Source organism: Chamaea fasciata, unplaced genomic scaffold (assembly GCF_029207755.1).
Source record: "Chamaea fasciata isolate MVZ Bird 193981 ecotype frontalis unplaced genomic scaffold, bChaFas1.0.hap1 SCAF_2, whole genome shotgun sequence".
Classification (NCBI taxonomy): Eukaryota; Metazoa; Chordata; class Aves; order Passeriformes; family Sylviidae; genus Chamaea; species Chamaea fasciata.
Window position 1 is genome coordinate 94165217 of NW_027094087.1, and position 13508 is coordinate 94178724.

The 13508-nt window shown below is 35.7% G+C and overlaps 1 protein-coding gene and 1 long non-coding RNA gene across 6 annotated transcripts in view; one reads left to right on the forward strand and one right to left on the reverse strand.

Moving 5' to 3' along the window:
* NLGN4X (neuroligin 4 X-linked) overlaps positions 1 to 13508 on the reverse strand; it is a 157103-nt gene that overhangs the window by 20168 nt on the left and 123427 nt on the right. The window lies entirely within an intron of this gene.
* LOC136285517 (uncharacterized) lies at positions 963 to 11049 on the forward strand. Its single transcript, XR_010719479.1, has 3 exons — positions 963 to 1252; positions 7977 to 8134; positions 9885 to 11049. It is a non-coding gene; the product is annotated as an uncharacterized lncRNA (long non-coding RNA).

Below are 13508 nucleotides of genomic sequence, written 5' to 3' on the forward strand. Positions count from 1 at the left end.
GATTAAGAGAGACAGTTATAAAAGATGTATTGAATATACAGAAAAGCCCAAATTACTTCTGGATTTGCACACATGTATCTTATTTTATGAAATGTAAATGCTGAGTATATGGACTTTGTTGTTCCCATCCTGAATTCTTCTGGTTATGAAACAGATGTTATTTGTGAAGGAAAAAAAGAAAGTTAGACACTGCTAAATATTCATGTTTCGAATGTTTCAAAATATTATTAGAAACCCACTAGTTTTCTATTTATTATTTTCAACAAGTGAATGTAATACAAATAATCATTTCTTTAGAAACTAGTTCTGAGGACTAGGAATTCACATTCTGCAGTTTTGGCTAAACTCTTTAGGTTGGTTTCTATGTCTTCGTACTTCATATTTCTGTCTATTATCATGTATTCAAGCATATAATCCCAAAATTAAGACTCTCAGTCCTCTGAGAGTTAACAAAAAAACCCCACATTCACCACATTAAAAGCACTTCCTCTGCATGTTGTCTGTCCCTAGATAAATGTTCAGCAGAAGAAAGAGTATCTAGGAATGACCAGACACAACATTTTTTTTCCATTTCATTCTATCCTGCTTCTAAAGAATACTGACAAGAAATAAAATCCAATGCTGTGATGTATTAAATGAACTGAGGGTGAAAAAAAAAGCACTAAGAATTCATTTTCATATTTGGATCTCCAGAAGTCACTGTTTCTCATCTGTCTAGGTAAAGCATTGATAGGAATGAAATTATCTCTCCCAATGAAGAAAAGCAAAATTGAGGGTGACTGTGTGTCCTAGGGTGATTGTTATGCTTGTATCCCCAATCGTCTGTTCTGTGTGTGCTGTGTGTTCTGTACCTTTAAGACTGGTTCTGAGAGTGAAGCAAGAAAGAAGAAGCGCGCAGTTTGTTTTGAAAAACAGTGTTCACTCCTCCACATCTTCTCTTCTTCCTCGGGACTGTGTGAGTTCGTTGGATGCATGGACAGTGGCCAGAGAGAGGTTTATTTTCCTTTTAGTTAGCCTAGCTAGCTGAGGCAAAGAAGCTTCCTAGACTGTTATTTGCCTTTTTACTGGGACTCCTTAAATCTGCTCTGGACTGAAAAACACCCAGAGGAGAACCGGGATCTTGTGCCCATGGCCCACCAGGCCTGGACCTCGGCATTTTCCAGCGCCGAAGGAACTGGGACTGATAAGAGACGGAGGGAGCTGAGCTAACTCCTGGCAAGGACTCCCAGTTCTGCCATCTCTCTTCAGAGCAGTGAGAAGTTTTATTGTTTCATATTATTCATTCCTTATGCTTGTGGACAGTTTGTTTGTTAAATAAATAGTTTTTTCCACTTTTCTTCAAAGAGGTTCTTTTCCTGGACCGGCTGGGGGGGGAGGGGCTGTTTGAGTTTGCTCTCCAGAGGAAGCCCATTTGGAGGTTTCCTCCCAAATTTACCCTAAACCAGGACACTGTGAACAAAAGTTTCTTCAAGTTACACCATTAGAAACAAAATCAAAGGACTTTTTTCATATTTAAGCTTGTACTTTGTTGAAAGTTTTTAGTAAATCTCGTTATTGTTGACCCATTATTCAAAAAATGCAATTTTCATTTTCTTTGCCTTTTAGAGAAGGGTAAACCAGTAATTTATTTCTTTTGCAGTATGCGCCTGTTAAAATGATTATTTACGTTCATAGTTTACTATTAAAATGGAGCAATTTTGTGTTGCCTGGATACAGATCAGAAGGCTACTTTATATAACTAATACACATGAACAAACAAAGCAATCACAGATGAAAATAATTCTTTATTCTAGCATTTTCTTTACCCTTCTTTGCCCTTTTTTGTTATCATTGCTTGTGACAATAAAAACATTCTTACTGAAGATACCTACAACTCCAGCAGGATTTTATAGTCTTTTTTTTTTACATTTAAAGCATTTCACTAGCTGTTTCTTAAATGGATTCTTGTACCCATTCACTAGATTGTTGGCACAAAGAAGACAATGAACTGTGGCAATCAACATTTCTAGCTTTACTTACTGGTCTGGTTTTATTTGGACGTAAATATAATAATGCAAAACATCGTTTCATCTTTTATCTATGCAACTCATACAATTATCTGAAGTTGTATTTTCCTATTTAAAAATTATAATTTTAAAGAAATACTGTTTCTCCAAAACTGTTCTTATTTAAAATGGTCATCATAAAGTAAAAATGAATGGATTAATATATTATTTCATATATGTTTGCAGAACTTCATAACTTATGGTTATTATGCAGAAATTTTAATTTCATTCTCTTATTAATTTGAACTGTACTTTTTTTCCCTACGTTCATCTACATATTGGTCTCCAGTGGAATTTGTATACACATATAGTGTGTATGTGTGTGTATATTTAGTCTTCATTAAGCACAAGCTGAAAAATAGAAAACTATCTTTTGTCAAACATTTCAACCCACTAAGTTGTATTTGTTGCTAGAAAAAAAAAAAAAGAAAAACAAAAAAAGAAAAACAAATTACTAAATGGGAGAAGGTTGCAGAATCTACTATCTGGGCTGTCACATAGTTTTGCTTTGTTCTCTTTTTTCCCACTGGAATTTAAATAATGCAAATGAGACCTAAACAAGATAAACTAAAATTGTTTGCTCAGGTCCAATTTTTTCCCTTCTCTGAAAGTTTTAAATTATTCATGCACACAGCTTCCTTTTGCTTCCTTGTCTTATGGTCCCATGATTTTTCTAGCCTGTCTGAAGTCACGTCTGTTCACCAGAAAGATAAATTCTATGCTCAATTGGAATATCTTTTTTGAGGCTGAGTAAGTTTGCAAAATAGGATTCTGCATCTTGTATGAATACTATCAAGGTAAGATGAGAAATAGCTGTTCCTTCACACTGCTTGCTCCTGAATGCAAGCCTTACTGGCTCCTAAGGGGAAGGCTCCCCTGCTTCCTGTGTCTGCTTCCTGTAGGGTGGTTGATTTATCTTAATTAGGAAAAACTTGACTAAGCAAAAGTCAGTCTTTCCTATGGTCTCCAGAGCTGTCTATCTTTCTCCACTGACTGTCCTACTAATAAACACTTTATTCTCATCAAATAGTTCCTAAATATGAAGTCAGGCATCCTCGAGGACCACAGAGATAGTGTTTGAGTTGAACATCTAACCAAACACAAGTAACTAATAGGCAGTGCTACCAAATAAACATCTCAACATCTCTACAAACATCTAAATTAAACTCTTCAAAAAGGATTTCCAGGGCTGCTTACTATAGAATATTTTATTATTATTATTTTCAGACTGTTTTGAGAAAGATCATTTTAGATCCACACACTTTGTAATATAAAGAGGGCTTTGCTTTTGCAATGCAAATATGTACAGAATACATGAATAGAAGTAAAACAGGTAGTGGTAATTGGTATTTTTACCTAACAATTAACGAAACTTAAATGTAGCTTGGATAGTGTGTTCTTTTATGTAAGCTGGTGAGTTGTTTGCCACCATTTACTGAATTTGTTGCATTATGAACAGACACAATTTTGTCTGCATGCTACTTTGGAATCAAAGCAATGACACACAAGCACTATTTGTCTTTTTGTGACAACAAGTCTTTGTACCAATATTCTTACTGAAGATTTCAGGGCTCCCAACAGGAAGCAGATTTTTTTTATGGTGCCTTTTTCATTCCCTAACTATTTCATGGCAGGTCACCAAATATGTTTCTAAGTGGGTCATTCAGCCCATTCACAGTTTTAAATTTTTTTTCCTCTATTTTTATCCAAGATTTTTAGTTGCATCAATATCCCCCTAAGACAGAGCTTTAAGGACACAACATCAGTGCAGATACATTTTCTGTACAGTTTGATACCAAGCATAGCATCAGAGAATGAAGACTAGAAATCAGGAAAATACCCAACCTCCTGGACAGAATTTCAGCATATTTTTAATGTTCGCTTGTTCTGAAATATTTAACATACACATACACGAACACACAAACCCAAAAACCCACACACATATTCAAAATACCCACTAAAAAGCATAAATCTCAATTTACACCATCTTCATTAAAATGAGAAGATAGATGCATGCAAGGCTCTTCATTTTCATAGGATGATTTGAGAATTTTTACTTCCTTGTTAGAGCTTTCATTACTATTGCTTCTAGAGTCTTAAACTTTAGGTAATATCCATTCCATTTAACAGAAGCTTTGAGCTACACAGAGGGATAGAAATCTGAAAGTGTTAAGTTGCCTTGTACTTCCAGGCTCACAACTTTCTAACTTCATTGTTTGGATGTAAAAAAAATCCTATTTACACCAAATTTTAGGACCTAAGACTCATTTCATATCAAGCAAAATAGATTGTATGAAAATGGGTTAAAAACAAACAAACAAACAAACAAACAAACAAACACCTACTTTTTTTTTCTGACAGATTAATATCAAGGGACTTTTCTTAAATTACCAGAAGGCTGTGCCAGTGTTTCTTTTGTTATTGCTCAGATAATTAAGGTTGCAATAAGTACAAGTGCATGAATCCCTACTGTTTTGCTCTTCTGGAAAAGGAACTGATGGAAAAGTTGTGGCAAAGACATACAGCTGTGTATAAATGCTCTCTAGTCAAACTAGCCTCTTCTGACTGTGGGTCACAGAGAAATTCCTGTGATATGATTACTATTATCTCCCCCTGCTTTCTTTTCACCTCTTATCTGTCACAATTTTTTTTAAAATTGTTTGTTTGATTGGTTTTTGTGTTTATCTGTTTATTTTTCATTTGTTTGGTTTGGTTTGGTTTCATGTCATGGTATTTTATTGGTGCCCTGCCTCTGAAAGAAAGAAAATACAATTATCCTTATTTTGCAAATGAAGAAACTGGAATAGAGAAACTGAAAACCCAAGAAACAGAGAAAACCACTTTCAGAATTAATAGTAGAATAAAGAAGAATATGGCCTCCAGTCCTAATTCAGCATGTTGCAAACCAAATGTTTTCATCAATGAAAGTAAACAGAAAATCACAGATGATGAATCTTACAGATGACTGATCTAAAGGGGATAAAAAAATTCCCAGGCAGCAAGCTACAAATACACTTAGTATTCTTCTCTTTTTCCTTCATACAAAAATTCTTTATCCAGAGCAAAGCATAGATTTATACAGGAGCATTGAATCGAAGCTACAGCTTTGGAATGCATGTGAATGTGAGAGCAGCAATGGGCAGTAACCTACAAATCAATGACTAGAAAAGTCCCAAGAGGCTGGGGGCTTTTTAGAGCAACTGAAAAGAAGATTCCAGTGTGATAAACTGATGATATCTTTAGATATTTAAGGAGGAAGCATTTCGTACGAAAAGAGACTACTTCATCCCTATGAAGAACACTGTAATCCATTCTGAGGTTTTTATTTTAAGAGAGCAACAGTGTGAATGAAGCATGAGTGAAAAAATGCAGAATCTTAGAAGAACAGAAAAAAGCAATAGGATTCATCTCTCTTAGTTTCAAATATTGTCAATATAGAGAGATGAGATAGATCTCTAGGTGTCTCTTTAATTTTAAGGGTAACCAGTATCAACTGCATTTAAGGCAAACACACATAATGAAATTCCATTCTTTAGATTTTGGAATCCAAGTTTGTGGAGGTTTTGAAAAAAAAAATTGAGATAGAACTGAATTTCAATGCAAAAAAAACCTTTATGATCACAAAAACTCACTGACTTTGCAAGGAAAAGTCTCAAAAAGAACAACAAAAAGGCAGTAAGCTAAACTGAAACAAATTCAAATGAGATATAAACATGGAAGGTTTTTTTCAAAAAAGCAAGTACTGTTGATACTTTAATTTAAAGGTAAGCACATAATGTTGATACAACCCTTCTAAGAACAGATCTAGTAGCATAAAATTTATGTGAGGAATTATTTTATTTCAAAAACACACCTCTGCCTACTGAAAGGCAACTTTGAAAATGTTATGACTATACTATCACATTTTCAACACACACAGATCATGTTTCAATCCACCAATAAAGAAGGAAAATTTATATTCTAGTCTAGGACCAAGAGAGGATTAATTTTACATTCCTGCAACCCATAAAAAATTACATATAAACCCCTATGTACAACTACTGAATGCTATAGGTAACTATGAACTCACCAGCATCAGTTACTGGAGAATATCCTTAGAGTGAGAATTAGACTGCCAGCACTAAGCAAAGTAATAGCATAAGAAATCCCTCATACTTTCATTAAGTATTTCAATTTCATACATAGATTGAAGCTTCTTTTCTTACAAATAATTCTTTTCATTCCATTTTTCTATTAATATGCAACTATTTCATTTTTAAGTGATACTTTTTCTCACAAAATTTTCCTTCCCTTCTACTATCAAGCATACCACAGGCAGGTCACTGGAATGTATTCAGTTTCACTTCTAGAAACAGAGGCAGATGATCATAATGTTGTGAATAGTTACTGCTGTTGGTCTACAGAATGGTGATTTTCATGTGGCAACTTCTAATCACCTATAGAACAAAACTGAATAGTTTATCCATTAATCTTGCCTTTTTTTTAGGATGGCAGTTCAGCTGCCTTACATTATGCCACTAAATCGACAGTTCTATAAGAAATTGTGCTTCTCTCAAAATCTCTGAGAGATGCTGTCTTTTCACTACAGCAACAAAACCCCCAGTAATTCCATCTAGAATGAAAATTTTAGGTTTCACAACAAAGTGGATATTAGCCTTGCCTACAATTTCCTGTGAATGCATACTACAACTAACACAGTTTTCCTGGTGTCTTTTACAGGGACTCTGGGTTTCCAACAAATGTAGTTGAGGATTACTTTCTTCTAATGATGACTCAATTTTTATGAAATATGAATCTTGTCTTGAGAAATAAAAATTCATAGACCAAGATTTTAATGCATTTCAGGGTGATTGGGGGAGGGGAATAGGAGTCCATATTCCTTTCAAATCAGTAAATTTATTAGTAGAAGCACTGTAACACATTCTATGTTACTACTGAGCCATGAATATACTGGAATTAATAAATATTTTATTGAAATGCTATGCATGTTCATATTTATATGTTCCTCCTATCACTGAGGCAGACAAAAATATTCTACAGAGAAATTTACCGTTTGCTAGTAAATTTTTTAAGAAACAGAACTTAAAACATAAAAATAATTTAATTTACACAAGGCACAATTATAAAGACAGCTAGAACACAAACGTAAATCATTGAAAAAAGTACGGTCCAAATCTGTATGTTAAACTAGATTTCAACTCTTTCAAAGAAAAAAGGGATTTAGAGACGTCATGGAATGAAGAACAGAGAAAAAAAAATTAACCAGCATTTTCAGTGTCTGGTTAATTAATTCCAAGGCAACAGCACAGATTAATCTATCACAATTTTTAAGCTGGGCACTTCATAGCAGAACTTACTTGATTTTGTCTACTTAATAATGTCTCAAAATGTTTGTGAAAAGTACATTGTCACAAGAATATAAAGCAAATAAAATAAAACAGAGCACAAAACAAATAACAGATGCATTATTAATAGGCCTCCTGTGTGAAACAAAATAAAATGATGAAATTAAGGATTACCTTCACCTTTTTAGTATAAAATAACTACAATAACTTGTTTGGTTTTTTGTTTGTTTCTTTGTTTTTAAGGCAGAAAACCTGCTCTAATTCCAGTCTTTCAAATTCTTACGAAAAAAGGAGAGCTTTGCACATACAATTAGGTCTTCTGAAACCAATGACTCCTCATCATGTTCTTAAATGTTTGTAAAATCAGACTGCATGTCCTGTAGGAGCCATTTCCCAAGTGCAAAATCCAGTAGCTGTAAATTTAATGTTTACCATCTGTGAGGAAAACAGGTTTTATCTGAAAATCCCAGAGTGCGATACACTTTTCTCTAGACAAGATTTTTTTCTATTAGTTATTTCCCTGATTAGTCTAAAGCTAAATGAAGTGGAACTATCTTTGCAAGTTGCAATCACATGTATGTTACAGGAAGAACATCTCCCCCAGATGGCAGCCTGTTTATCAGACCAAAGGAGGGTTAACAAATGGCTCTTCCAGCAGTAACCAAATCTATCAGACCTCAGGAGAAGCACCACAGGACAAGATTCCTTTCAGAGTAAACATTTTCAGTCTAAAAAGTTTCACAGGTAAGTAAATGAGATCACAGGAGCTAAAGAATGAGAATTATTCCTGAGAAAATGATCCAAACTTGAAAGTTCATAAAAAGTAATGTTAGTATTAAATGAAAATTCAAAAAAAAAATACTGCAATCATAATGTAACAATGCAGAATACCTATATATATGTATATATGTGTGTATGTGTGTGTGTGTGTGCATATATCTATATGTATGTATATATATATTATCTCTTACATAAGATGTATTTTACATTTGACATAAAGACATTTGAAATATTACTAAATTGCCTTGGTCAGCCCTAAACAGAAAGGGAGTCAATGGAAAGGTCAGCATAAAATCAACAATTTGAAAGCAAACTCTGACAAGAGAAATAACTATAAATAAATCATGCAAAAGTATTATTATTAATGACACGTTGAGGGTTTTGCACAGATCCCATTACCGATGAGGACTACATCCCTCAAATTTCCAAGGAAAAATTCTTGCAAAACTACTCCTCATGAGTGGTAAGCAACAATACTTAATTCCAGATCTGAGTTATGGGCAAAGAGGAGAACATGGAAGAATTTCCTCTCACCCACAGCAGTATTAAAACATCACTTAAATTACAAAATGTATCATTTTAATCATCCTGATTTCATTTGCTTTTGCTCTCAAAAGGATGCAGAAGTAAAGAATAGATGGGATACTATAAACTGGACTTTGAGGCAATAGGCACTGCTATTGGACAACTTTTGGTGGCCTTTCATGTGTGTTTTTTCATGTCCCTTTCTTTCTCTCCCTCCTAGCTATTCTCATCAAAGGCTAGTTTCTGAGTGTTGCTAAAATGATCTAGAAAACCCTCTCTGAGAATAGCTTTTATTGAGAACTGAAAGAGATTTTGCTTCTTAAAGGATTAGGCAGTAGCTGAATAGGGATTTCAAAAATAGCAGTTAGCCATTAATATTAATACTTACCTGCTTTAAATTGAGTCCCTAGACTTCAGACTGATAAGCTGAGCAATTTGTGAAACCCTAACCATCCCTCTACTACAGAAAAAGCAATGGAACATAACTGTGCAACACAACAAAAGTAAATTTTGGATCCTTATATCCATTTGTGAATAAATCCAAGATCAAGCATAAGTCTGCAAATCTTTGGAAGTGAGCCTATTCTCTCAAACTTCACTGAAAGGGTGCTCTTCAACGGCATAAATCCCACATCCATGCAAGTCCCTACAAAGATGCCCATTGACTCAAGAAGACTTGGATAAAATAAACAAAATAACAGATGCAGTAGTTTTCACTCAGGATAAACTTCCTTAAAACAAATTTAAAATTGTAAATAAAAAAAATTAAGGACCACAAATACTAGTAATATGAACTATGCATGGGGACTACACAGAAGTATCTATCGATAAAGTTATCATATTATTAGCACAGGAGTATTCCATTAAAAGATGATATTAGAGCTTTAACAGACTGTTCTATGGCATTAATATTTTAAATGTCTCTTCAGCCATCAACAGAAGATACAGGAGTCAAAAAAGCTAAACGTCATTCATCAAATTATCAGTTCAAAGCCCCATAAAGGCTGGAAAAGTAATTTCTTGCCTTGAATATTGAAAAATATTATTTAGTTCAAACTTTTTATACAGTTTTTATGTGTTCTCAGTCATTTTGGGGAGTACTTTTTGTTTTATTTCCAGTATTTTTAATATAGAAAGTGAAAATCAGATTGGAAAATTTATGTCTTTAATTGTTGTCCCTTTTTTTCAGATTTTTACCATCCTCTTCTGCCTATGACTTTTCTATGCATACTGTCTGAACATTCACAGAGCAGCAAACAATGAGGACACAGAGCTGAGTTCCCTTCTCTACAGTGGGCCTTAAAATGCTCAGAGTGATGAAAATGATGTGTCTACCTAAGCTCAAACGAAGGTATTAAGGTATTATAAGAGCTTAACCAAACTTAGAGACTTCAGGGAAGATTTAAAGAATAGAATTCCTTTTCATCTAACTTTACTAAGGTTAAGAACCTTAGGGAATCTTATCATCTAGCTTTTTCTTGCAGTCAGTCAATGGAGACTGCCTAATGAAAGCTCTGCCTATTTTTTTTAGATGGAATAAGAGTTATTAGCCTTTGTTTTACTTCTTCTGTGCTGCAGTTAACAGCAAGGGATTACTACTAGATGTTCAAAATTTCTGAAGTGAACAGTAGAGTGAAAATACACGAGTGCTGTATGAGCATCTGCAGTTAGAAATGTAGAATTTATACAATGAGTTTTATACAGTATTATCAGAACTCTCACAAACTCCTGCACTGGACAGTACAGTTGAAGGATTGGCAGCTGTAATTTATATGTATGTGTATCTATCTATCCATCTATCTATCTATCTATCTATCTATCTATCTATCTATCTATCTATCTATCTCAATACATTTTGAATGATGTACCCTTCCACATTCCTGTCTGCTACACAAGAAAACAAGTGGTAGAGTAGCATGCTATACAATTACTGCTATAAAAAGATACTGTTTTCTTATCATCATGACTATGTTTGAAGGAATTGGTGAGTGTCCATATGATGGGTGGAAAAAGAAGAAAAGAACAAATGCAAGCAAAAAAAAAAAATCTTGCGGAAAATTGAAGTTGTTTGTATCATCTAAATAGCTAAGAAGCAAGAAGCTAAATATGCCTGCACAAAGATTGACAGGGTGTTGGTTATAAAGAACTCTTCAGTGTCTCTTTCAAGATAGCTCCCTCTGCAGACCTATTACCCTGAAATCAGAGTGGGGCTATTCCTTTATAGTTGTTGTGTTTTTTACCTTCACTTCAGAATTACCCTTATATCGACACAAGTTGTCTCACTTATGAAGACCAGAATACAAATTTGTCCAAAACCCATTGTTCATGCATTTCAAACCTGGAAATAAATTTTACTGTGAGAAATGGATGATTTTCTGAGATTGTTGGTAAATATACTGTGCTCAATGCTAGAAAATTATTAACTCTATCTACACAGGTCATTATCAGCAGCATTTCTTCTTCGAGCTACAACTAACACTAGTAATACACACACTTAACAATAATGACATTTGGATGTCTATTTCATATCCACTATTAGAGGTCTTTAATCTTAGAAGTAATTTTGTCCTTGCTGTACTTATTTTCTCTGGTAAAAATGTTTATTTCAATTCCCACTTTATTTGCTACTTAATCCCTAACAAATACTCATGGTAGGATTATTTCTATATTTGACTGACTTCCAAAGAAAACAAAACATTACCAATGCCCTCTGATTCATTGTAGTACTGTGCTCTCAGAGTGAAATTGTTAAACAAACCTAGAGTACATCAAATATTAAAGAATGTAAAATTCACAGGACTTTTAAAAAACATGGTGGGAGAGATACTGTTGTATTTTCACATTATCTTTCTAAAACCATTTTTCTACAGGAGACTCTTAGAAGCCTCCCATAAAATATTAATTATTATATATTTTTCTGAATAAATGGATGCAAATAAGAGAAATAGCAAAGCTTTCAGGTTCTTTAAATGTGCACTTGATTTCTTGTAAAAATTAATTACTTGTAACTCTACAAAGAAACAAAGAGAGTCCTTGAAACAGAGAAGAAAAATTACATGAGAAGGACTTATATTTATTAAATCATTCATTAGTGGAAAAAAAAAAAAAAAGAAAGTTCATATCTTACTGTTATACGAACAAACAAGAACAAACAATTTGTATCTTTCCCTTTCTCAATAAACACATCATGCTATGGGTGAATGTCCCAGGGTGACTTTATGATGCTCGTATCCCCAGTCGTCTGTTCTGTTTATGCTGTATGTTAAATTCTGTACCTTTAAGAGTACTTCCACGAGTGAAGGGGGAGAAAGAAGCAGCACACAGTTTGTTTTGGAGAAACTGTTCACTCCTACACGTTCCTTCTCCAGAGTGTGTTTGTCTGAGGCATGGACAGCAGCAGGACAGAGGTCTCTTTGCTTTTAGTTAGTTTTAGCAAGCTAAGGCAGAAAAGATTTCTGGACTGTTTTTTCTCTTGGCACTGTTTAAACCTGCTCCAGACTGAAAAACCCAGAGGAGCACTGAGAGTTGGCACCTGCGGCCCCCCAGGGCCTGGGCCTCCGGAGGGACTGATAAGAGACTGAGCAAGCTAAGCTACCCACAGCAGGGACTTTCTCAGTTTACCATCTCACATCAGAGCAACAAAAGGTTTTATTGTTTCACACTATTCATTTTTTAGGCTTGTGGGTACTTTGTTTGTTAAATAAATAGTTTTTTTCCACTTTTCTCCAAGGAAGTTCTTTCCCAGACTGGTTGGGGGAGGGGCTGTTTGAGTCTGCTTCCCAGAGGGACCCTATTCAGAGGATTTCTCCCAAATTTGCCCTAAACCAGGAAAGTGAGCAACTGGCCCACAGGTAGGGCACAAAGTGTTACAGTAAATGGGCTGATCTCAGACCAGTGACCTGTCACTACCGGGGTTCCACAGGACTCCATCCTCAGCCCTGTGTTCTTCATCTTCATGACTTGGATGCAGGACTGGAAGGGATACTAAATTCACAGACAATCCAATACTGGGAGGAGGTGTTGACTCCCTCAAAGGCAGGGAGAGAGGCCCTGCAGAGAGACCTCAACAGATTAGAGAGCTGGGGAATCACTAACCATAAAAAGTTCAACAAGGGACGTGCTGGACTGTGCACTTGGGATGGGGCAACCATGGATGTACAGACTGGGAAATGAGTTGCTGGAGACCAGGGCTGCAGAAAGGCACCTGGGGGTTCTGTTACACAGAAAGCTGAACGTGAGTCAGTAGTACCCTGGCAGCCAGGAGAGCCAACCCTGTCCTGGGGGCATCAGGCCGAGCATGGCCAGCTGAGCAAGGGACAGGATCATCCCCTCAGCTCTGCACCGGCACGGCCTCACCTCCAGTGCTGGGGGCAGTTTTGGGTGCCACAATAAAAGGAAGACATTAAACTATTGGAGACTGCCCAAAGGAGGGCAATGAGGATAGTGAAAGACCTCAAAGGGAAGGCATATGAAGAGCAGCTGAGGTCACTTGGTCTGTTCAGCCTGGAAAAGAGGAGACTGAGAGGACACCTCGCTGCAGTTACAGCTTCCTTGTGAGGGGAAACAGAGGGGCAGACACTGATCTCTTTTCTGTGGCAATCAGTGACAGGACCTGTGGGGATGGACTGATGCTGTGTCTAGGAAGGTTTAGACTGGACATTAGAAAAAGGTTCTTCACTCAGACAGTGGTGGGGCACTGGAAAAGGCTCCTCAGGGAAGTGGTCACAGCACCAAGCCTGACAGAGTTCAAAATGCGTTTGGTGACATACTTGGGCACACGGCGTGATTTTTGGGGTGGCCCTGTGCAGGGCCA